Source organism: Pristiophorus japonicus, chromosome 9 (assembly GCF_044704955.1).
Source record: "Pristiophorus japonicus isolate sPriJap1 chromosome 9, sPriJap1.hap1, whole genome shotgun sequence".
Taxonomy (NCBI): Eukaryota; Metazoa; Chordata; class Chondrichthyes; family Pristiophoridae; genus Pristiophorus; species Pristiophorus japonicus.
In genome coordinates this window covers 204,758,474-204,780,553 of record NC_091985.1, presented here as the reverse complement: position 1 = coordinate 204,780,553, position 22,080 = coordinate 204,758,474, and the positions used below count along the sequence as shown (strand labels likewise).

General features: G+C 49.8%; 1 long non-coding RNA gene across 1 annotated transcript; it reads right to left on the bottom strand.

Annotated features, from left to right (window-relative positions):
- Positions 1–1,643: 1,643 nt before the first annotated feature.
- LOC139273451 (uncharacterized) lies at positions 1,644–19,248 on the bottom strand. Its single transcript, XR_011595124.1, has 3 exons — positions 19,202–19,248; positions 14,873–15,050; positions 1,644–8,697 (listed from the first exon to the last, which is right to left on the bottom strand). It is a non-coding gene; the product is annotated as an uncharacterized lncRNA (long non-coding RNA).
- Between the last annotated feature and the right edge of the window lie 2,832 nt (positions 19,249–22,080).

Below are 22,080 nucleotides of genomic sequence, written 5' to 3'. Positions count from 1 at the left end.
TTTAAACTACACAGCAAACACTCCCAGGTCAGATACAGTACGTGTTAGATACAGTGTAAAGCATATTTAAAGTGGCCATAAAACACTCCCACGTCAAGTCCAGCACCAGATAGATACTGAGTAAAGCTCCCTCTAATCTCCCATGAAACACTCCCAGGGCAGGTACAGCACGGGCTAGGTACAGCGTAAAGCTCCCTCTACTTAAGATGTGAAATCCGTTATTTTCTGTATCATTTATCATTTTTTTTGATCTGATTTAGTAAAACTGATCCACAAATATTGCATATGACAGGGTCGAGAGAGAGAGGAACCAGTGAGTGTACAACTGAACCCAGTCACTATTTCTCCTTCATTTATAGATTCCCTGTCCAGTCACGATTGTTCCTTCATTTAGACACTCCCTATCCAGTCCCCATTCTTCCTTTATTTGCAGATGCTCCCTGACCAGTCCCCATTTCTTCATTTACAGATGCTCCCTGATCAGTCACCGTTTCTCCTCCATTTACAGACGCTCCCTGACTGGTTTCTATTTTTCCTTCATATGCAATATTTGTGGATCAGTTTTACTAAATCAGATCAAAAAAATGATAAATGATACAGAAAATAACTGATTTCACATCTTATGTAGAGGGAGCTTTATGCTGTATCTGACGGGACTGGACAGGTAAGCTGCAGGATGAATGTTCCCGATGATGGGGAAGTCCAGAACCAGGGGACAGTCTTAGGATACAGTCACAGTCCTAAATGGTCTGAGATGAGGAGAAATTTCTTCACTCAGAGGGTTGTTAACCTGTGGAATTCCCTACCGCAGAGAGTTGTTGATGCCAGTTCATTGGATATATTCAAGAGGGAGTTAGATATGGCCCTTACGGCTAAAGGGATCAAGGGGTATGGAAAGAAAGCAGGAAAGGGGTACTGAGGGAATGATCAGCCATGATCTTGTTGAATGGTGGTGCAGGCTCAAAGGGCCAAATGGCCTACTCCTGCACCTATTTTCTATGTTTCTATGTTAAGGTCTCGCCACCTGGCTGATGACCCCCTCTACGCGTAACCCAGACAGAAGCCGAGCATCAGTCCAACATGTCCATATAATGACGCACAGCATCATTGAGAGGACCATTGGCATACTGAAGCAGCGGTTTCGATTCCTGGATCACTCAGGGGGTTACCAGCAATATGCCCCTGAGAGGGTCGGTCAGTTCACTGTCATGTGCTGCATGCTGCACATCTTAGCCATTGTGAGGCAACAGCAATTGGAAGTCGAAGAGCCACCTCAGTCGAGAGGGGATGAGGATGATGACGAGCAGGCTGATGATGATGAGGAGGAGGAGGAGGAGGAGGAGGAGGAAGCCATGTGACTATCTCAAGCCACAGGACGATGGCAGAGGAGATGGGGGGGGGGGTTCCATTGTGCACCTTTAACCATTGCTCGAGCCTTGCATTAGCGGCTAATCCTTGAACGCTTTGCTGCATGAAGGCTCAGTGGCATGTTTCATAATTTACCATGTTTACTCTTTGGACCTGTTCCGTAATGTTGTGTTGTGTTAATTGAAGAAATAATGTTAATGATTCTGCTTTAATTTCAAAATAATTATGTTTATTAAAAATGTTTACATTGTACTTAACTTTAATAGTACTTAACTTTTTCCGTGGTGTATTTAGATTCCCAGAAGACATTCGATACATGTAAAAGGTTACTGCACAAGATAAAAGCTCACGGGGTTGGGGGTAATATATTAGCATGGATAGTGGATTGGCTGACTAACAGAAAACAGAGAGTTGGGATAAATGGATCTTTTTCCGGTTGGCAAACAGTGACTAGGGGGGTGCCGCAGGAATCGGTGCTGGGTCCTCAACTATTTACAATCTATATTAATGACTTGGATGAAGGGACCGAGTGTAATGTAGCCAAGTTTGCTGATGATACAAAGATGGGTGGGAAAGCAACTTGTGAGGAGGACACAAAAAATCTGCAAAGGGATATAGACAGGCTAAGTGAGTGAGCAAAAATTTGGCAGATGGAGTATAATGTGGGAAGATGTGAGGTTATCCACTTTGGCAGAAATAATAGGAAAGAAAATTATAATTTAAATGGAGAAACATTGCAAAGTGCTGCACTACAGAGACCTGGGGATCCTATTTTCTATGTTTCTATGGTGAGGCAACAGCTGGAATACTGCGTGCAGTTTTGGTTTCCATATTTCTGAAAGGATATACTTGTTCAGAGGAGGTTCACTAGGTTGATTCCGGAGATGAGGGGGTTGACTTATGAGGATAAGTTGAGTATGTTGGGCCTATACACATTTGAGTTCAGAAGAATGAGAGGTGATCTTATTGAAATTTATAAGATAATGAGGGGCTTGACAAGGTGGATGTAGAGAGGATATTTCCATTCATAGGGGAAATTAAAACTAGAGGACATAGTCTTAGAATAAGGGGCCGCCCATTTAAAACTGAGATATGGAGAAATTTCTTCTGTGGGTTGTAAATCTGTGGAGCTCTCTGCCCCGGAGAGCTGTGGAGGCTGGGTCATTGAATTTATTTAAGGTGGATATGGACAGATTTTTGAGCAATAAGGGAGTAAAGGGTTTTGGGGGGCGGGCAGGGAAGTGGAGCTGAGCCCAAGATCAGATCAGCCATGATCTTAATTGAATGGTGCAGCAGGCTCGAGGGGCCAAATGGCCTCCTCCTGCTCCTGTTTCTTTTGAAAGAACCTTCACGGCCCTGACTTGCCTTTTTGAGGGACTGTGGCCTGATATGGCTGTGTTAGAAAGGGAGGGGCCACGCACCAGGGGGAGACCATAGCGAGAAAGGAATAAAGGTAGAGGGACAGATGGATAGAAAGTGGATGACTTGTCAGAGAGCTGGCTGATCAGAAAAAGGAACAAAGAACAAAGGAAGAGACAAACAGATAGAGAAGGAGAAGGGGGCAGAGGGGTTGAGGAGAGGTGACAGGAGAGATGGAAGCCAATACACAGAGAAACAGAAATAGTCAGATCTTTCTCCATCCACATTTCGACTCTCGAGAAATTACAGACTGTTTATATCGTGGCATCAATGAGGCTCAAAGTGTTGGGTTAGATTACGTCGATCTCTCTTCATATAATGGGGTGGAGATCTGCACCTCACCATACAATCAGTCACATACTATTTCATAACCAGCTATAGCTTTTGTTTTCCATTTCTGGCAGATAACCAATGAGGAACGATTTTTAGAATTGATCCAACATGATGCCGATGTCAATGGCAGAATGAATAATTCGCAATGTCCAGCTGTGTCCTCTGGTCACTGGGTGGACTGACCCCTGGGTTGTACCTGTAAACCTGCAGTTTGGCTTTACCTATCCTGTTACTTACTGTCACCATAAGAAGGTAAGAAATAGGAACAGGAGTAGGCCATTTGACCCCTCGAGCTTTCAATGAGATTATGACTGATCTACCTCAACTCCACTTTCCTGCACTATCCCCATATCCCTTGATTCCCTTAATTTCCCAAAATATATCGATATCTGTCTTGAATATACATAATGACTGAACTTCCACAGCCCTCTGGGGGAAGAGAATTCCAAAAATTCATCACCTTCTGAGCAGAGAAATTTCTCCTCATTTCAGTCCTAATTTGCTGACCCCTTATTCTGAGACTATGTTCTAGACTCCCTTGCCTGGGGAAACATCCTCCCTACATTTATCCTATCAAACCATGTAAGAATTTTGCTGGTTTCAATGAGATCACCTCTCAGTCTTCTAAACTGTAGAAAATGTAGGCCTAGTCTACTCAATCTCTCATAAGACAATCACCCCCATCCCTGAAACAGTCTGATGAACCTTCATTGCACTCCCTCCATGGCAAGTATATCCGTCTTTAGGTAAGGAGATCAAAACTGTACACAATACTCCAGGTGTGGTCTCACAAGGGCCGTATATAATTGCAGTAAAAAGCCTTTCTTCCTTCATATTTAAATAATCTTGTAATGAAGGCCAACATACAAATTGCTCTCTTAATTGATTGCTTGTTAGTAGTTGCCTGAGACAGTTCCCGAGTTAAATACCAAATTACACACTAGACATATGACAGTATCGTTAATGTTCGTTTAATACAGGAAAAGTACAAGACTCACTACTTATACTCTATTTAATTCTGCTTAGCTCTGCAGAAAGGTGTTCCAAAGGGTGTTCCTTTCCACTCCAAATACTAACTCTGCTAACTCTGTTTCAACTCAACTCTGCAAACTCTGCGTTCCAAAAGGTGTTCCTTGCCACTAGAAATACTCTTTAACTCAACACACTGCTAACTCAACTCTGCAAACAAGGCATTCCGAAAGGTGTTCCTTGCTGCTAAAATACTGTTTGACTCAACACACTCTCAGTTACCCAATACGCACCGGGTGATCAATCCGGTCTGACACTGTTCCTTCAAGGGTCGTTCCCTGGTCCCTGCTTCTGTCGAGTGTTAGTCCCGGGTTCTCGCTACGGACTGTCCCAACATGTCCATTTTTATACCTCTTTTGCCCCTTTGTTAGCCGTATAGGTTGCCACTAATTGCCTGCTTGTTTCTAAATACAGAGACATTCTGCTATAATCTCAACTTGTCGCTGCCGACAAAAGTTATTACCAAGTTGAGAGTCTCCCTTCCCATGTGCGACCATTAATTTGATCTCTGGAATCTTTCTTATCACCCCGCTGCTGTGGCCACAGCTGGCCGAGTGATAGTGGGTGACTCTCTCCTATTCATTGGTCTTCAATTTATTATTTCTAGCCTGACTTTTTGTTTGGTCATTAGCAATTGCTGGAACTTTGTTAATTGGCATTTGGCTTTATTATTTCGTGACTTTCCTTGATGGTTACAACTCTACCTCATCCCTTATCTCATTGATCCTGAGGTTAACGCCTGCTTGTTTTTTTGTGCAAGAGAGCTTGTTAGTTTTTTAGACCTCAGGTCTGAACTAACTTCTTAAACCTTTCTGATATTTCCACACTCCTTATCGTTCTTCTAGTTAAAACCTCAAAAAACACTCAATACATTTGTCAAACATAATTTCCTTTTCATAAAGCCGTGTTGATTCTGCCTGATCTTCTTCTTATTCTCTAAAGTGCCTGTTACCACATCCTTAATAATAGAATTGAGCATTTTCCCTACTACTGATGTCAGGCTAACTGGTCTGTAGTTCCCCGTTTTCTCTCTCCCTCCTTTCTAGCCCAGTTACATTTGCTACCTTCCAAACCTCGGGAACCGTTGTAGAATCTATGGAATTTTGGAAAGTGACAACCAATGCATCCACTATTTCTATAGCTACCTTTTTCAATACCCCAGGATGTAGGCCAGCAGGTCCAAAAGATTTATAGGCTTCAGTCCCATTATTTTTTCCAGTACCATTTTTTTACTAATATAATTTCTTTCAGTTCCTCATTCTCACTAGATCCTGGGTTCTCCAGTAGTGCTGGCAAATTTTTTGCACCTTCTTCCATGAAGACAGACACAAAGTAAGCGTTTAATTTCTCTGCCATTTCCTTGTTCCCCATTATAATTTCTCTTGTCTCAGCCTGTAGGGGACCCATTTACTTTTGCTAATCTTTTCCTTTTTACATACCTATGCAAGCTTTTGCAGTTTGTTATTTTGTCTCGATAGTTTACTGTCATACTCTAGTTCCCTTTTCTTTATCAATTTCTTGGTTCTCCTTTGCTGAATTCTAAAATCTTCCCAGGCTTACTGCTCTTTTTGACAACATTATAAGCATCTTACTTTCATCTAATAATATCTTTAACTTCCCTTGTTGGCCACAGGTGGACAACTGTTCCTGTGGGGTTTTTTGTGCCTTAAAGGAATGTATGTTTGTTGTAAATTATGTATTAATTCTTTAAATGCTAGCCATTGCTTTTCTACCATCAAAACTTTTAATGTCGTTTCCCAATCTACCTTAACCAACTTTCACCTCATACCTACATAGTTTCCTTTGTTTAGATTTAAGGTCATAAATTTGACTTAACTAAATCACTTTCAAACTTAATGTAAAATTCTATCATGTTCTGGCCACTCTTCCAAGGGCCACTTTCCTACAAGATTATTAATTAACCCTTTCTTATTGCATAACACTAATCTAAAATAGCCTGTTCCTCAGTTGATTCCTCAACATACTTATCTAGAAAATCATCTTGAATACCTTCCATTAATTCATACTCCACACTATTACTGCAAATTTAGTTTGCCCAGCCTATATGCAGAGTAAAGTCTCCCATGACTATTGTTTTACCGTTGTTACATGCACCTCTAATTTCCTGATTTATACTGTGCCCTACATTACCACTATGGTTTGGAGGCATATAAACAACTCCTACCAATGTTTTCTGCCCCTTGCTGCTTCTTAGCTCCACCCAAACTGATTCTACTTCTTGATTTTCAAAGCCAAGATCCTTTCCCACTATTGTCTTTATCCCATCCTTTATTAAGGGCTTTCCCTTCTCCTTTTGCATTTCTTCTAAAAGTTACGTATCCTGGAATATTTCGTTCCCAATCGTGGTCACTTTGCAACCACATCTCCGTAATGGCTATTAGATTAAACCTATTAATTTCTATCTGTGCTATTAATTCATCTATTTTGTTGCGAATACTTCATTCAGCTGTAGTGCCTTTAGTTTTGGCTTTTTTCTATCTTTCCTTGATGTCTCCTCAGTCAGTAATGCCCTATTACCTTTGTTACTTTCTCTGTCCCTTCCTGACCTATTCTGCTTATTTTTACCCAAAACTCTGCTCTGGAGCCTTGACATGTCTCTTGTTGCTTTTTCTCTGTATCTAAACCGTGCTGTACTTTCCTGGATCTCCCCACCCCGCCGTCATTAATTTAAAGCCCTGTTTACTGCCCTAGTTATTTGATTCGCCAGGCCAGTCCAGTTCAAGTGGAGCCCATCGCAAGGGAACAGCTCCCTCTTTGCCCAGTACTGGTGCCATTGCCCATAAAGCATAACCCCTGCCTCCCACACCACTCTTTGAGCTATGCATTTAATGTTCTAATCTGATTATCCCTGTAACAATTGGTGTGGGGCTCAGGTAACAATCCAGAGATTATTACCTTTGAGGTTCAGCTTTTTCATTCAGACCCCAACTCCTCCATCTCTTTCAGCAGAACCTCATTCCTAGTCCTACCTATGTCATTGGTTCCTACATGGTCCATGACAACTGGATCCTCCCCTTCCCATTCCAAGTTTTGACTCTGAGCTGCCACAGGGTGGGGGCAGTGTGTGATGTCCCTGTGGGGTGCAGTATGTTCAGTTTCTGACCCTGAGCTGCCCCAGGGAGGGGGGGCAGTGTGTGATGTCACTGGGAGGTGCAGTACGTTCAGTCTCTGACCCTGAGCTGCCCCAGGGAGGGGGGGGGGCAGTGTGCAATGTCCCTGTGGGGTGCAGTATGTTCAGTGTCTGACCCTGAGCTGCCCTCGTTCCTCCTGCTCTAGGGGGCAGTCACGTTCCTCTGTCGGAGTTAATTGGAGGGACCACGTCATCTACTGGACACCAGCGGTATTTCAAGGCAAATCATGTCCAGCTCCATCCCAGAGAAATCTAAAACCAACCCGCAGATTCAATTCATTTTATCAATTGTTAAAGTTTAGCTCCATTTGTTGCAGCTTTCAGTATTTGAAGAAATCCTTTTAAAGAGTTAAGTATGGATGCAAACATAATCAACATTAGTTTTATCTGACCCTTTTCCCATTGGTTAATTGGTCAAATATCCAGAATATTAAACTCCAGTCCAGTTATAGAGGGAATCAATATCAGCAGAAAGAAACCCCAATTGTCAGAATGGACATGATTCAGTCTGGGGTAACAGCAGAATCCAAACCCTGCAATCACTTGTGAACTCGCTGATGTCTCAGCAGGCTGAATGACTGATTAAATCCCTTCCCACACATGGAGCAGGTGAACCGTTTCTCCCTAGTGTGAACGCACTGGTGTACCAGCAGGTGGGATGACCGAGTGAATCCCTCCCCACACACGGAGCAGGTGACTGGCCTCTTCCCAGAGTGAACTCGCTGGTGATTTAGAAGGTTGGATGAACAAGTAAATTCCTCCCACACACGGAGCAGGTGACTGGCCTCTTCCCAGAGTGAACTCGCTGGTGATTTAGAAGGTTGGAATAACAAGTGAATCCCTCCCCACACACGGGGCAGGTGTACGGTCTCAACCCGGTGTGAATTCACTGGTGTCCCATCAGGTGGCTTGACTGAGTGAATCGATCCCCACACACGGAGCAGATGAACAGCCTCTTCGCGGTGTGACTACGTCGATGTTTTTTCAGCTTAGACGGGGAACTGAATCCCTTCCCACATTCCCACGGTTTCTCCGTGCAGGTGCCCTTGTGCCTCTTCAGGTTGAAGGATCAGCTGAAGCCTCATCCACACACAGAACACTTGTACGGTTTCTCCCTGCTGTGAATGGTGCAATGTTTTTTCAGGCTGTGTAACTGGTTAAAGCTCTTTCCACAGTCCGTGCGCTGGAATACTCGCACTTGGGTGTGTCTGCCTCGATGCTTTTCCAGTCACACCGATGTTTGAAATCTATTCCCACAGACAGAACAGACAAATATTTCTCCTTCCACATTCAAAAGCCGATGATATTCAGATCCTGATGAATCGAGTGATTCAGTCAGATCTTGATGTGATGTTTGGTTTGAGTTTCCTGTCGGCAAATCCTGCCCTTCTGATACCCTGGAAAAGGAGTTTATAAAAACCATTACTGTAAGTACAGGACAAAAATTCAGAACAGACAATTCTAGATTCTATGGAAAATTCTTTCCTCCCTTGTTCCTCCAAAGCTGTAAATCCCCATCCCATACACTCTCCGTCCTCCCTGTCCTAAAATTCAAACACATCGCACGTCTGAAGACACCGTGTCCTCCGTTCCCAGTTTTCCCCATCAACTCTGTCTGGGTTCAGTTCTATACTCTCTGGTTCCGAGCTCTCTCCTCCCCGGAAGATGCTGACTCTGTCTGTGTTCAGTTCTACACTCACTGGTTCCCCTCCCCTGAAGGTGCTGACTCTGGCTGGGTTCAGTTCTACACTCACTGATTCCTCTCCCCTGAAGATGGTGACTCTGGCAGGGTTCAGTTCTACACTCACTGGTTCCCCTCCCCTGAAGATGCTGACTCTGGCTGGGTTCAGTTCTACACTCACTGGTTCCCCTCCCCTGAAGGTGCTGACTCTGGCTGGGTTCAGTTCTACACTCACTGGTTCCTCTCCCTCCCCTGAAAGTGCTGACTCTGGCTAGGTTCAGTAGGACCCTGTAGCCCTGTCCACACTTTGCTCCTATGCAAAGATGGCCACACGTGCGCTCAATGTCTCGATGAATCTCGGTGGTGATGCACAAACTTGTAGCTGTCCTTTATTAATAACAGTAATAATTTTTATTTATAAATCGCCTTTAATGTAGTAAAACATCCCAAGGCACTTCACAACAGTGTCACAAGACAAATCGGATAAATTTGACATCGAGCCACAGAAGAAGAAATTAAAGCAGATGACCAAAAGTTCGGTCAGAGGTAGGATTTAAGGAGCGTCTTAAAGTAGGAAAGCGAGGTAGAGAGGTTTAGGCAGGGAGTTCCAGAGCTCGGGGCCCAGGGAACAAAAGGCACGGCCACCGATGGTGGAGCGATTATAATCAGGGATGGTGAAAAGGGCAGAATTTGAGGAGCGCAGACATCTTGTGGGGTTGTGAGGCTGGAAAATATCGGAGTGTTTATAGACAACGATTAAATGCTACACAGCCGCTTTCTGCACAGCGCATGTGTAAAACATCCTGCGATTGGATAGAACCGGGAGTGCGCACAGAAAACCCGCAAACCCAGCTGGGGGGGGGGGGGGGAGGCGGGACAAGGGGGGGGATGAGGGGACGGGGAGGAGTGGAGGGGGACAGACACAGTAGTCCCTCAGCTTTCCTAGGAACCCTCCACCTCCCCCGCTCCCTCGACAATGACCCCACTCCCCACCCACTCTCTCCCCCTTGTCTGTCGAACTATCCCCCCCCCCCCCACCCCCCCGTCTGTCTCCTCCCTCCCGTCATTCTGGGGGTGTGTCTGTGTCATCCTGTGTGCGTGCGTGTGAGTCTGTCAGTCTGTGCGCACGTGTGTGTCCGTCAGTCTGTGTCGCATGTGTCTGTGTCAGTGTTAGTCTGTGTTCGCATATCCATGTCTCTCCTCCCCTCCCGTGTCTCTTTTCCCCTTCCCCTCCCGTATTTTTCTCTCCAGCCCCCACAACCATGTATTGCTCTCTTTCTCCCACCTGCGTCTCTCTTCCCATCTGCCCCCCCCCATGTATTTCTCTCCCTCCCATCTCCCCAAATTGTCTCTCTCTTGCAGCCCCCACCCCCGTACTCTCTCTCTCCCCTTCCCTCATTGTCTCTCTCTTCTCCCCACCCAGCGTCTCTTTCGCTCTCTCCACCCGCCCCCTGTTGTCTATTTTGCTCCCCACACCCCTCCTTCTCCGTTGTCTCTCTCACCCATCGCCCCCCTCCGCCTCCCCAATCCCGTGTCTGTCTCTCTCTCACCCCTCCCCCCCCAGGACACTCAACCTCAGCCCCCAGCTCCCTCTCCCCCGGGACACTCACCCCCCTCTCCCCCCCAGGACACACACCCTCAGCCCCCCAGCTCCCACATCAGGTCACTCACTTTCAGACCCCTCTCCCCCCGGGACACTCAACCTCAGCCCCCGGCACCCTCTCCCCCTCGGGACATTCACCCTCAGCCCCCAGTTCCCCCTCGAGACACTCGCCCTCAGCCCCCGGCTCCCTCTGTCTCCCAGGATACCCACTCCCCCGGGACACTCACCCTCAGCCCCCTCTCTCCCGGGACACTCACCCTCAGCCCCCTCTCTCCCGGGACACTCAACCTCAGCCCCCAGCTCCCTCTCTCCCAGGACACTCACCCTCAGCCCCAGGCGCCCTCTCTCCCGGGACATTCACCGTCAGCCCCCTTGTCCGCTCCCACCCCCCGAGACACTCAACCTCAGCCCCCAGCTGTCACTCTCCTGGGACACTCACCTTCAGCCCCCTGCTCCCTCTGTCGCCCGGGACACTCATCATCGGCCCCCGGCTCCCGTTCCCCCCAGAACACTCACCCTCAACTGCCTCTCCCCCCGGGTCACTCACCTTCAGCTCCCTCCCCTCCCAGGACACTCTCCTTCAGATCCCTCCCCTCACGGGACACTCTCCTTCAGTCCCCCGATCCTTCCCCGTCCCCTGGCGGAATACTCACCCTCAGCCCCCAGCTCCCTCTGCCCCCAGGACACTCACCCTCAGCTGCCTCTCCCCCAGGGACACTCACCCTCAGCTCCCTCACCCCGCGGGACACTCACCCTCAGCCCCCTCTCCCCCCGGGACACTCACACTAAGCTTCCTCCCCTCCCGAGACACACTTCCTCAGTCCCCAGCCCCCTCTCTCCCCGGGAAACACATCCTCAGCCCCCTTTCTCCCCGGGGGACACATCCTCAGCCCCCAGCTCCATCTCCCCCCGGGATACTCACCCTCAGCATCCTCTCCCCCCGGGATACTCACCATCAGCCAGCTCTCCCCCCGAGACACTCTCCTTCAGTCCCCTCTCTCCCCGGGACACACATCCTCAGCCCCCGGCTCCCTCTCCCCCCGGGACACTCACCGTCATCCCGCTCTCCCCCCGGGACACTCGCCCTCAGCCCCCGGCATCCTCACCCTCAAACTCCCCCCCGGGACACTCACCCACAGCCCCTGACTCCCTCTTTCTCCAGGGACACCCACCCACTCCACCCGGGACACTCACCCTCAGCCCCCGGAACACACACCCTCAGCCCCCAGCTCCCGCTCCCCCCGGGACACTCACCTTCAGCCCCCTCTCCTCCCGGGACAATCACCCTCAGCTCTCTCTCCTCCCGGGACAATCATCCTCAGCTCCCTCTCCTCCCGGGACAATCACCCTCAGCTCCCTCTCCTCCCGGGACAATCACCCTCAGCTCCCTCTCCTCCCGGGACAATCACCCTCAGCTCCCTCTCCTCCCGGGACAATCACCCTCAGCTCCCTCTCCTCCCGGGACAATCACCCTCAGCTCCCTCTCCTCCCGGGACAATCACCCTCAGCTCCCTCTCCTCCCGGGACAATCACCCTCAGCTCCCTCTCCTCCCGGGACAATCACCCTCAGCTCCCTCTCCTCCCGGGACAATCACCCTCAGCTCCCTCTCCTCCCGGGACAATCACCCTCAGCTCCCTCTCCTCCCGGGACAATCACCCTCAGCTCCCTCTCCTCCCGGGACAATCACCCTCAGCTCCCTCTCCTCCCGGGACAATCACCCTCAGCTCCCTCTCCTCCCGGGACAATCACCCTCAGCTCCCTCTCCTCCCGGGACAATCACCCTCAGCTCCCTCTCCTCCCGGGACAATCACCCTCAGCTCCCTCTCCTCCCGGGACAATCACCCTCAGCTCCCTCTCCTCCCGGGACAATCACCCTCAGCTCCCGAGACTCTCACTCTCAGCCCCCGGAATCCTCTCCCCCCAGGACACTCACCCTCAGCTCCCTCATCTCCCGGGACACCCACCCACTCCACCCGTGACACTCACCCTCAGCCTCCGGCTCCCTCTCTCCCGGAACACACACCCTCAGCTGCCTCTCCCCCGGGGATACATATCCTCAGCTCCCTCATCTCCCAGGACACTCACCCATCAGACCCGGCGCCCTCTCCCCCCGAGACACTCGCCCTCAGCTCCCTCTCCCCCCGGACACTCACCCTCACCTCCCTCTCCCTCTCCCCCCGGGACACTCACCCTCAGCCCCCTCTCCCCCCGGGCACTCAACCTCAGCCCCCTCTCACCTCGCTGCCGTTCAGCTCCACTCACTTTCCACCATCTTGCTTCTCTTCAGCAACGGCCGGCTTCCGGGATCCTGAACTTGCGCAGTGCCGCCTCACAGCGCGCTCAGGGAGGTGTTGTCCTCCCCTGCAATTGACTGATTTCCCTGATTGACAGGCCGCCCACCAATCGCGGCCCTATATCTACCATTTAACCCGCCCACTCCCACAGTCGGAGGCGGCACGCTCCGGGTCACGTGGCTGCGATTCGCACCCGCGCCGTCGTTCACTCTCAGCCAGTAAAGTCACCAATCCGGCATCGCGAGCTGCGTGATGTCAGCAACCCGGCACGGGATGTGTGACGTCAGTACCCCAGCAACATGAGCTGTGTGACATCAGTAACCTGGCAACGCAGTCTGGGTGACGTCATGTAGCCTGGTGTGGAGGGCACCGAGCCCACAGGATGGGCGTGTACCGAGCCTGGCACCGGAGGAGGGCACCGACCCCACAGGAATGCCCTGTACCGAGTGTGGCACCAGCAATCAGCTCTGACCTTACAGGTTGGCCGTGTACCGAGCCTGGCACCAGGGGAGGGCACCGGCCCCACAGGATGGCCATGTACGGAACCGGGCACCCAGGGCAGGCACTGACCTCACAGAATGTCCATGTATTAAGCCTGGCACCAGGGGAGGGCACAAGCTCCACAGGATGGCCATGTATTGAGCCTGGCACCAGTGGTGTTGATGGGGGAGGGCACTGATCCCACACGATGGGCGAGTATTGAGCCTGGCATCAGTGGTGGTGGGGGGGGGGGGATTGACACCGACACCACAGGATAGCCGTGTATTGAGCCTGGCACCAGGGGAGGGCACCGACCCACAGGATGGCCGTGTACCGAGCCTAGCACCAGGGGTGGGGAGGACACCCGGAAAATCATTGGCCCATTGGTTGTCACGTGTGTGTCCAGCGGGGTGGGAGCTGCGGGTTTTATCATCAGTGATAGACCCAGTTTACCCAGGTGTATCGGCGCTGCATGGCCCATGCGTAGCCATCTTGACTTTTGTAAACTCCTTTTACAGGGTATTAGAAGGAGAGGATTAGCACACAGGAAGCTCAAACCCAAAGATCACATCCATATTTTCCAGAGTCAGTTGATTCATCAGGAGCTGATTATCATCGGCCTTTTACATAAGAACATAGGAAATTGGAGCAGGAGTAGGCCATACGGCTCCTCGAGCCTGCTCCACCAGTTAATACTATCATGGCTGATCTGATTATAGACTTCACTGCCCGCTCCCCATAACCCCTTAATCCCTTATCGGTTAAGAAACTGTCTATCTCTGTCTTAAATGTATTCAGTGTCCCAGCTTCCACAGTTCTCTGAGGCAGTGAATTCCACAGATTTACAACCCTCTGAGAGTAGAAATTCCTCCTCATCTCAGTTTTAAATGGGTGGCCCCTTATTCTAAGATTATGCCCCCTAGTTCTGGTCTCCCCTATCAGTGGAAACATCCTCTCTGCATCCACCTTGTCAAGCCCCCTCATAATCTTATACGTTTCGATAAGATCACCTCTCATTCTTCTGAATTACAATGAGTATAGGCCCAACCTACTCAAACTTTCCTCATATGTCCAGCTCCTCATCTCCAGAATCACCCGAGTGAACTTTCTCTGAACTGCCTCCAAAGCAAATATATCCTTTTGTAAATATGGAAACCAAAACTGCACGCAGTATTCCAGGTATGGCCTCGCCAATACCCTGTATAACTGTAGCAAGACTTCCCTGCTTTTATACTCCATCCCCTTGCAATAAAGGTCAAGATTCCATTGGCCTTCCTGATCACTTGCTGCACCTGCATACTAACTTTTTGTGTTTCATGCACAATTAGCCCGAGGTCTCGCTGTAATGCAGCACTTTGCAATTTTTCTCTATTCAAGTAATAACTTGCTCTTTGATTTTTTTTTCTGTCAAAGTGCATGACCTCACACTTTACAACATTATGCTCCATCTGCCAAATTGTTGTCCATTCACTTAGCCTGTCTATGTTCTTTTGCAGATGTATTGTGTCCTTACACATTGCTTTTTGTCCCATCATTGTATCATCAGCAAACTAGGCTACATTAGCCTCGGTCCTTTCTTCCAAGTCGGTAATATAGATTGTAAATAGTTGGGGTCCTGTTGAGTACTGTTGAGGGGGATGACTCATCAGGGGTGGGCAGCAGCAGCCAAGTTCCTGGCACCATCGCAGGCTCTGTTGCACAGGAGGGAAGGAAAAAGAGTCAGAGAGCGATACTGATAGGGGATTCAATTGTAAGGGGAATAAATAGGCGTTTCTACGGCCGCAACCGAGACTCCAGGATGGTATGTTGCCTCCCTGGTGCAAGGGTCAAGAATGTCTCAGAGCGGGTGCAGGACATTCTGAAAAGGGAGGGTGAACAGCCAGTTGTCGTGGTGCATATAGATACAAATGGCCTAGGTAAAAAATGGGATGAGGTCCTACGAGATGAATTTAAGGAGCTAGGAGCTAAATTAAAAAGTAGGACCTCAAAAGTAGTAATCTCGGGATTGCTACCAGTGCCACGTGCTAGTCAGAGTAGGAATCGCAGGATAGCGCAGATGAATACGTTTCTTGAGCAGTGGTGCAACAGAGAGGGATTCAAATTCCTGGGGCATTGGAACCGGTTCTGGGGGAGGTGGGACCAGTACAAACCGAATGGTCTGCACCTGGGCAGGACCAGAACCAATGTCGTGGGGGAGAGTTTGCTAGTGCTGTTGGGGAGGAGTTAAACTAATATGGCAGGTGGAAGGGAACCAATGCAGGGAGACAGAGGGAAACAAAGTGGAGACAGAAGCAAAAGACAGAAAGGAGATGAGTAAAAGTGGAGGGCAGAGAAACCCAAGGCCAAAAAAAGGGCCACTGTACAGCAACATTCTAAAGGGTCAAAGTGTAATAAAAAGGCAAGCCCGAAAGCTTGGTGCCTCAATGCAAGGAGTATTCGGAACCCAGCAGAGGGCTCTGAGCTAGTTAGAGTGGGTGAGAGCACAGATGAACAGGACCCCAAGAAAGAATGCAAAAGGCCCGAGGCAACAGAGCAGAGTAGCACTGGGGTAAGTGTAAACCACAAGGTGATAGGAAGGGACAATATGTATGAATATAAAGGGGCTGCAGGAGGGGTCAAAACTAAGAATCATGGTTTAAAAACTAGTATTAAAACACTTTACTTAAATGCACGCAGCATTCGAAATAAAGTAAATGAGTTGACGGCACAAATCATTACAAATGGGTATGATTTGGTGGCCATTACAGAAACGTGGTTGCAGGGTGGCCAAGACTGGGAATTAAACATACAGGGGTATCTGACAATTCGGAAAGATAGACAAGAAGGGAAAGGAGGTGGGGTAGCTCTGTTAATAAAGGATGATATCAATGCAGTTGTGAGAGATGATATTGGCTCCAATGAACAAAATGTTGAATCATTGTGGGTGGAGATTAGAGATAGTAAGGGAAAAAAGTCACTGGTGGGCGTAGTTTATAGGCCCCCAAATAATAACTTCATGGTGGGGCGGACAATAATCAAGGGAATAATAGAGGCATGTGAAAAAGAAATGGCAGTAATCATGGGGGATTTTAACCTACATAACGATTGGTCAAATCAAATCGCACGGGGTAACCTGGAGGAGGAATTCATAGAATGCATACAGGATTGTTTCTCAGAACAGTATGTTATAGAACATACAAGGGAGCAAGCTATCTTAGATCTGGTCCTGTGTAATGAGTCAGGAATAATAAACGATCTCCTAGTATAAGATCCTCTTGGAATGAGTGATCACAGTATAGTTGAATTTGTAATACAGATTGAGGGTGAGGAAGTAATGTCTCAAACGAGTGTACTATGCTTAAACAAAGGGGACTACAGTGAGATGAGCGCAAAGTTAGCTAAAGGAGACTGGGAACACAGACTAAACGGTGGCACAATTGAGGAAGAGTGGAGGACTTTTAAGGAGCTCTTTCATAGTGCTCAACAAAAATATATTCCAGTGAAAAAGAAGGGAGGTAAGAGAAGGGATAACCAGCCGTGGATAACCAAGGAAATAAAGGAGAGTATCAAATTAAAAATCAATGCGTATAAGGTGGCCAAGGTTAGTGGGAAACTAGAAAATTGGGAACATTTAAAATGACAGCAAAGAATGACTAAGAAAGCAATAAAGAAAGGAAAGATAGATTACAAAAGTAAACTTGCGCAAAACATAAAAACAGACAGTAAAAGCTTTTACCGATATATAAAGCGGAAGAGAGTGACTAAAGTAAATGTTGCACCCTTAGAAGATGAGAAGGGGGATTCAATAATGGGAAATGTGGAAATGGCTAGACCTAAAACAATTATTTTGCTTCGCTCTTCAAAGTGGAAGACACAAAAACCATGCCAAGAATTGTTGGTCACGGGAATGTGGGAAGGGAGGACCTTGAGACAATCACTATCATTAGGGAGGCTGGACAGTCTAATGGGAATCAAGGTAGACAAGTCCGCTGGTCCTGATGAAATGCATCCCAGGGTATTAAAAGATGGCGGAAGTTATAGCAGATGCATTCGTTATAATCTACCAAAATTCTCTGGACTCTGGGGAGGTACCATCGGATTGGAAAGCAGCTAATGTTACGCCTCTGTTTAAAAAAGGGGGCAGACAAAAGGCAGGTAACTATAGGCCAGTTAGTTTAACATCTGTAGTGGGGAAAATGCTTGAAGCTATCATTAAGGAAGAAATAGCGGGACATCTAGATAGGAATCAAGCAGATGCAACATGAATTCATGAAGGGGAAATCATGTTTAACTAATTTACTGGAATTCTTTGAGGATATAACGAGCATGGTGGATAGAGATGTACCGATGGATGAGGTGTATTTGGATTTCCAAAAGCATTCCATAAGGTGCCACACAAAAGTTTACTGCAGAAGCTTCCTCCCCTCCCGAGACACACTTCCTCAGTCCCCAGCCCCCTCTCTCCCCGGGAAACACATCCTCAGCCCCCTTTCTCCCCGGGGGACACATCCTCAGCCCCCAGCTCCATCTCCCCCCGGGATACTCACCCTCAGCATCCTCTCCCCCCGGGATACTCACCATCAGCCAGCTCTCCCCCCGAGACACTCTCCTTCAGTCCCCTCTCTCCCCGGGACACACATCCTCAGCCCCCGGCTCCCTCTCCCCCCGGGACACTCACCGTCATCCCGCTCTCCCCCCGGGACACTCGCCCTCAGCCCCCGGCATCCTCACCCTCAAACTCCCCCCCGGGACACTCACCCACAGCCCCTGACTCCCTCTTTCTCCAGGGACACCCACCCACTCCACCCGGGACACTCACCCTCAGCCCCCGGAACACACACCCTCAGCCCCCAGCTCCCGCTCCCCCCGGGACACTCACCTTCAGCCCCCTCTCCTCCCGGGACAATCACCCTCAGCTCTCTCTCCTCCCGGGACAATCATCCTCAGCTCCCTCTCCTCCCGGGACAATCACCCTCAGCTCCCTCTCCTCCCGGGACAATCACCCTCAGCTCCCTCTCCTCCCGGGACAATCACCCTCAGCTCCCTCTCCTCCCGGGACAATCACCCTCAGCTCCCTCTCCTCCCGGGACAATCACCCTCAGCTCCCTCTCCTCCCGGGACAATCACCCTCAGCTCCCTCTCCTCCCGGGACAATCACCCTCAGCTCCCTCTCCTCCCGGGACAATCACCCTCAGCTCCCTCTCCTCCCGGGACAATCACCCTCAGCTCCCTCTCCTCCCGGGACAATCACCCTCAGCTCCCTCTCCTCCCGGGACAATCACCCTCAGCTCCCTCTCCTCCCGGGACAATCACCCTCAGCTCCCTCTCCTCCCGGGACAATCACCCTCAGCTCCCTCTCCTCCCGGGACAATCACCCTCAGCTCCCTCTCCTCCCGGGACAATCACCCTCAGCTCCCTCTCCTCCCGGGACAATCACCCTCAGCTCCCTCTCCTCCCGGGACAATCACCCTCAGCTCCCTCTCCTCCCGGGACAATCACCCTCAGCTCCCGAGACTCTCACTCTCAGCCCCCGGAATCCTCTCCCCCCAGGACACTCACCCTCAGCTCCCTCATCTCCCGGGACACCCACCCACTCCACCCGTGACACTCACCCTCAGCCTCCGGCTCCCTCTCTCCCGGAACACACACCCTCAGCTGCCTCTCCCCCGGGGATACATATCCTCAGCTCCCTCATCTCCCAGGACACTCACCCATCAGACCCGGCGCCCTCTCCCCCCGAGACACTCGCCCTCAGCTCCCTCTCCCCCCGGACACTCACCCTCACCTCCCTCTCCCTCTCCCCCCGGGACACTCACCCTCAGCCCCCTCTCCCCCCGGGCACTCAACCTCAGCCCCCTCTCACCTCGCTGCCGTTCAGCTCCACTCACTTTCCACCATCTTGCTTCTCTTCAGCAACGGCCGGCTTCCGGGATCCTGAACTTGCGCAGTGCCGCCTCACAGCGCGCTCAGGGAGGTGTTGTCCTCCCCTGCAATTGACTGATTTCCCTGATTGACAGGCCGCCCACCAATCGCGGCCCTATATCTACCATTTAACCCGCCCACTCCCACAGTCGGAGGCGGCACGCTCCGGGTCACGTGGCTGCGATTCGCACCCGCGCCGTCGTTCACTCTCAGCCAGTAAAGTCACCAATCCGGCATCGCGAGCTGCGTGATGTCAGCAACCCGGCACGGGATGTGTGACGTCAGTACCCCAGCAACATGAGCTGTGTGACATCAGTAACCTGGCAACGCAGTCTGGGTGACGTCATGTAGCCTGGTGTGGAGGGCACCGAGCCCACAGGATGGGCGTGTACCGAGCCTGGCACCGGAGGAGGGCACCGACCCCACAGGAATGCCCTGTACCGAGTGTGGCACCAGCAATCAGCTCTGACCTTACAGGTTGGCCGTGTACCGAGCCTGGCACCAGGGGAGGGCACCGGCCCCACAGGATGGCCATGTACGGAACCGGGCACCCAGGGCAGGCACTGACCTCACAGAATGTCCATGTATTAAGCCTGGCACCAGGGGAGGGCACAAGCTCCACAGGATGGCCATGTATTGAGCCTGGCACCAGTGGTGTTGATGGGGGAGGGCACTGATCCCACACGATGGGCGAGTATTGAGCCTGGCATCAGTGGTGGTGGGGGGGGGGGGATTGACACCGACACCACAGGATAGCCGTGTATTGAGCCTGGCACCAGGGGAGGGCACCGACCCACAGGATGGCCGTGTACCGAGCCTAGCACCAGGGGTGGGGAGGACACCCGGAAAATCATTGGCCCATTGGTTGTCACGTGTGTGTCCAGCGGGGTGGGAGCTGCGGGTTTTATCATCAGTGATAGACCCAGTTTACCCAGGTGTATCGGCGCTGCATGGCCCATGCGTAGCCATCTTGACTTTTGTAAACTCCTTTTACAGGGTATTAGAAGGAGAGGATTAGCACACAGGAAGCTCAAACCCAAAGATCACATCCATATTTTCCAGAGTCAGTTGATTCATCAGGAGCTGATTATCATCGGCCTTTTACATAAGAACATAGGAAATTGGAGCAGGAGTAGGCCATACGGCTCCTCGAGCCTGCTCCACCAGTTAATACTATCATGGCTGATCTGATTATAGACTTCACTGCCCGCTCCCCATAACCCCTTAATCCCTTATCGGTTAAGAAACTGTCTATCTCTGTCTTAAATGTATTCAGTGTCCCAGCTTCCACAGTTCTCTGAGGCAGTGAATTCCACAGATTTACAACCCTCTGAGAGTAGAAATTCCTCCTCATCTCAGTTTTAAATGGGTGGCCCCTTATTCTAAGATTATGCCCCCTAGTTCTGGTCTCCCCTATCAGTGGAAACATCCTCTCTGCATCCACCTTGTCAAGCCCCCTCATAATCTTATACGTTTCGATAAGATCACCTCTCATTCTTCTGAATTACAATGAGTATAGGCCCAACCTACTCAAACTTTCCTCATATGTCCAGCTCCTCATCTCCAGAATCACCCGAGTGAACTTTCTCTGAACTGCCTCCAAAGCAAATATATCCTTTTGTAAATATGGAAACCAAAACTGCACGCAGTATTCCAGGTATGGCCTCGCCAATACCCTGTATAACTGTAGCAAGACTTCCCTGCTTTTATACTCCATCCCCTTGCAATAAAGGTCAAGATTCCATTGGCCTTCCTGATCACTTGCTGCACCTGCATACTAACTTTTTGTGTTTCATGCACAATTAGCCCGAGGTCTCGCTGTAATGCAGCACTTTGCAATTTTTCTCTATTCAAGTAATAACTTGCTCTTTGATTTTTTTTTCTGTCAAAGTGCATGACCTCACACTTTACAACATTATGCTCCATCTGCCAAATTGTTGTCCATTCACTTAGCCTGTCTATGTTCTTTTGCAGATGTATTGTGTCCTTACACATTGCTTTTTGTCCCATCATTGTATCATCAGCAAACTAGGCTACATTAGCCTCGGTCCTTTCTTCCAAGTCGGTAATATAGATTGTAAATAGTTGGGGTCCTGTTGAGTACTGTTGAGGGGGATGACTCATCAGGGGTGGGCAGCAGCAGCCAAGTTCCTGGCACCATCGCAGGCTCTGTTGCACAGGAGGGAAGGAAAAAGAGTCAGAGAGCGATACTGATAGGGGATTCAATTGTAAGGGGAATAAATAGGCGTTTCTACGGCCGCAACCGAGACTCCAGGATGGTATGTTGCCTCCCTGGTGCAAGGGTCAAGAATGTCTCAGAGCGGGTGCAGGACATTCTGAAAAGGGAGGGTGAACAGCCAGTTGTCGTGGTGCATATAGATACAAATGGCCTAGGTAAAAAATGGGATGAGGTCCTACGAGATGAATTTAAGGAGCTAGGAGCTAAATTAAAAAGTAGGACCTCAAAAGTAGTAATCTCGGGATTGCTACCAGTGCCACGTGCTAGTCAGAGTAGGAATCGCAGGATAGCGCAGATGAATACGTTTCTTGAGCAGTGGTGCAACAGAGAGGGATTCAAATTCCTGGGGCATTGGAACCGGTTCTGGGGGAGGTGGGACCAGTACAAACCGAATGGTCTGCACCTGGGCAGGACCAGAACCAATGTCGTGGGGGAGAGTTTGCTAGTGCTGTTGGGGAGGAGTTAAACTAATATGGCAGGTGGAAGGGAACCAATGCAGGGAGACAGAGGGAAACAAAGTGGAGACAGAAGCAAAAGACAGAAAGGAGATGAGTAAAAGTGGAGGGCAGAGAAACCCAAGG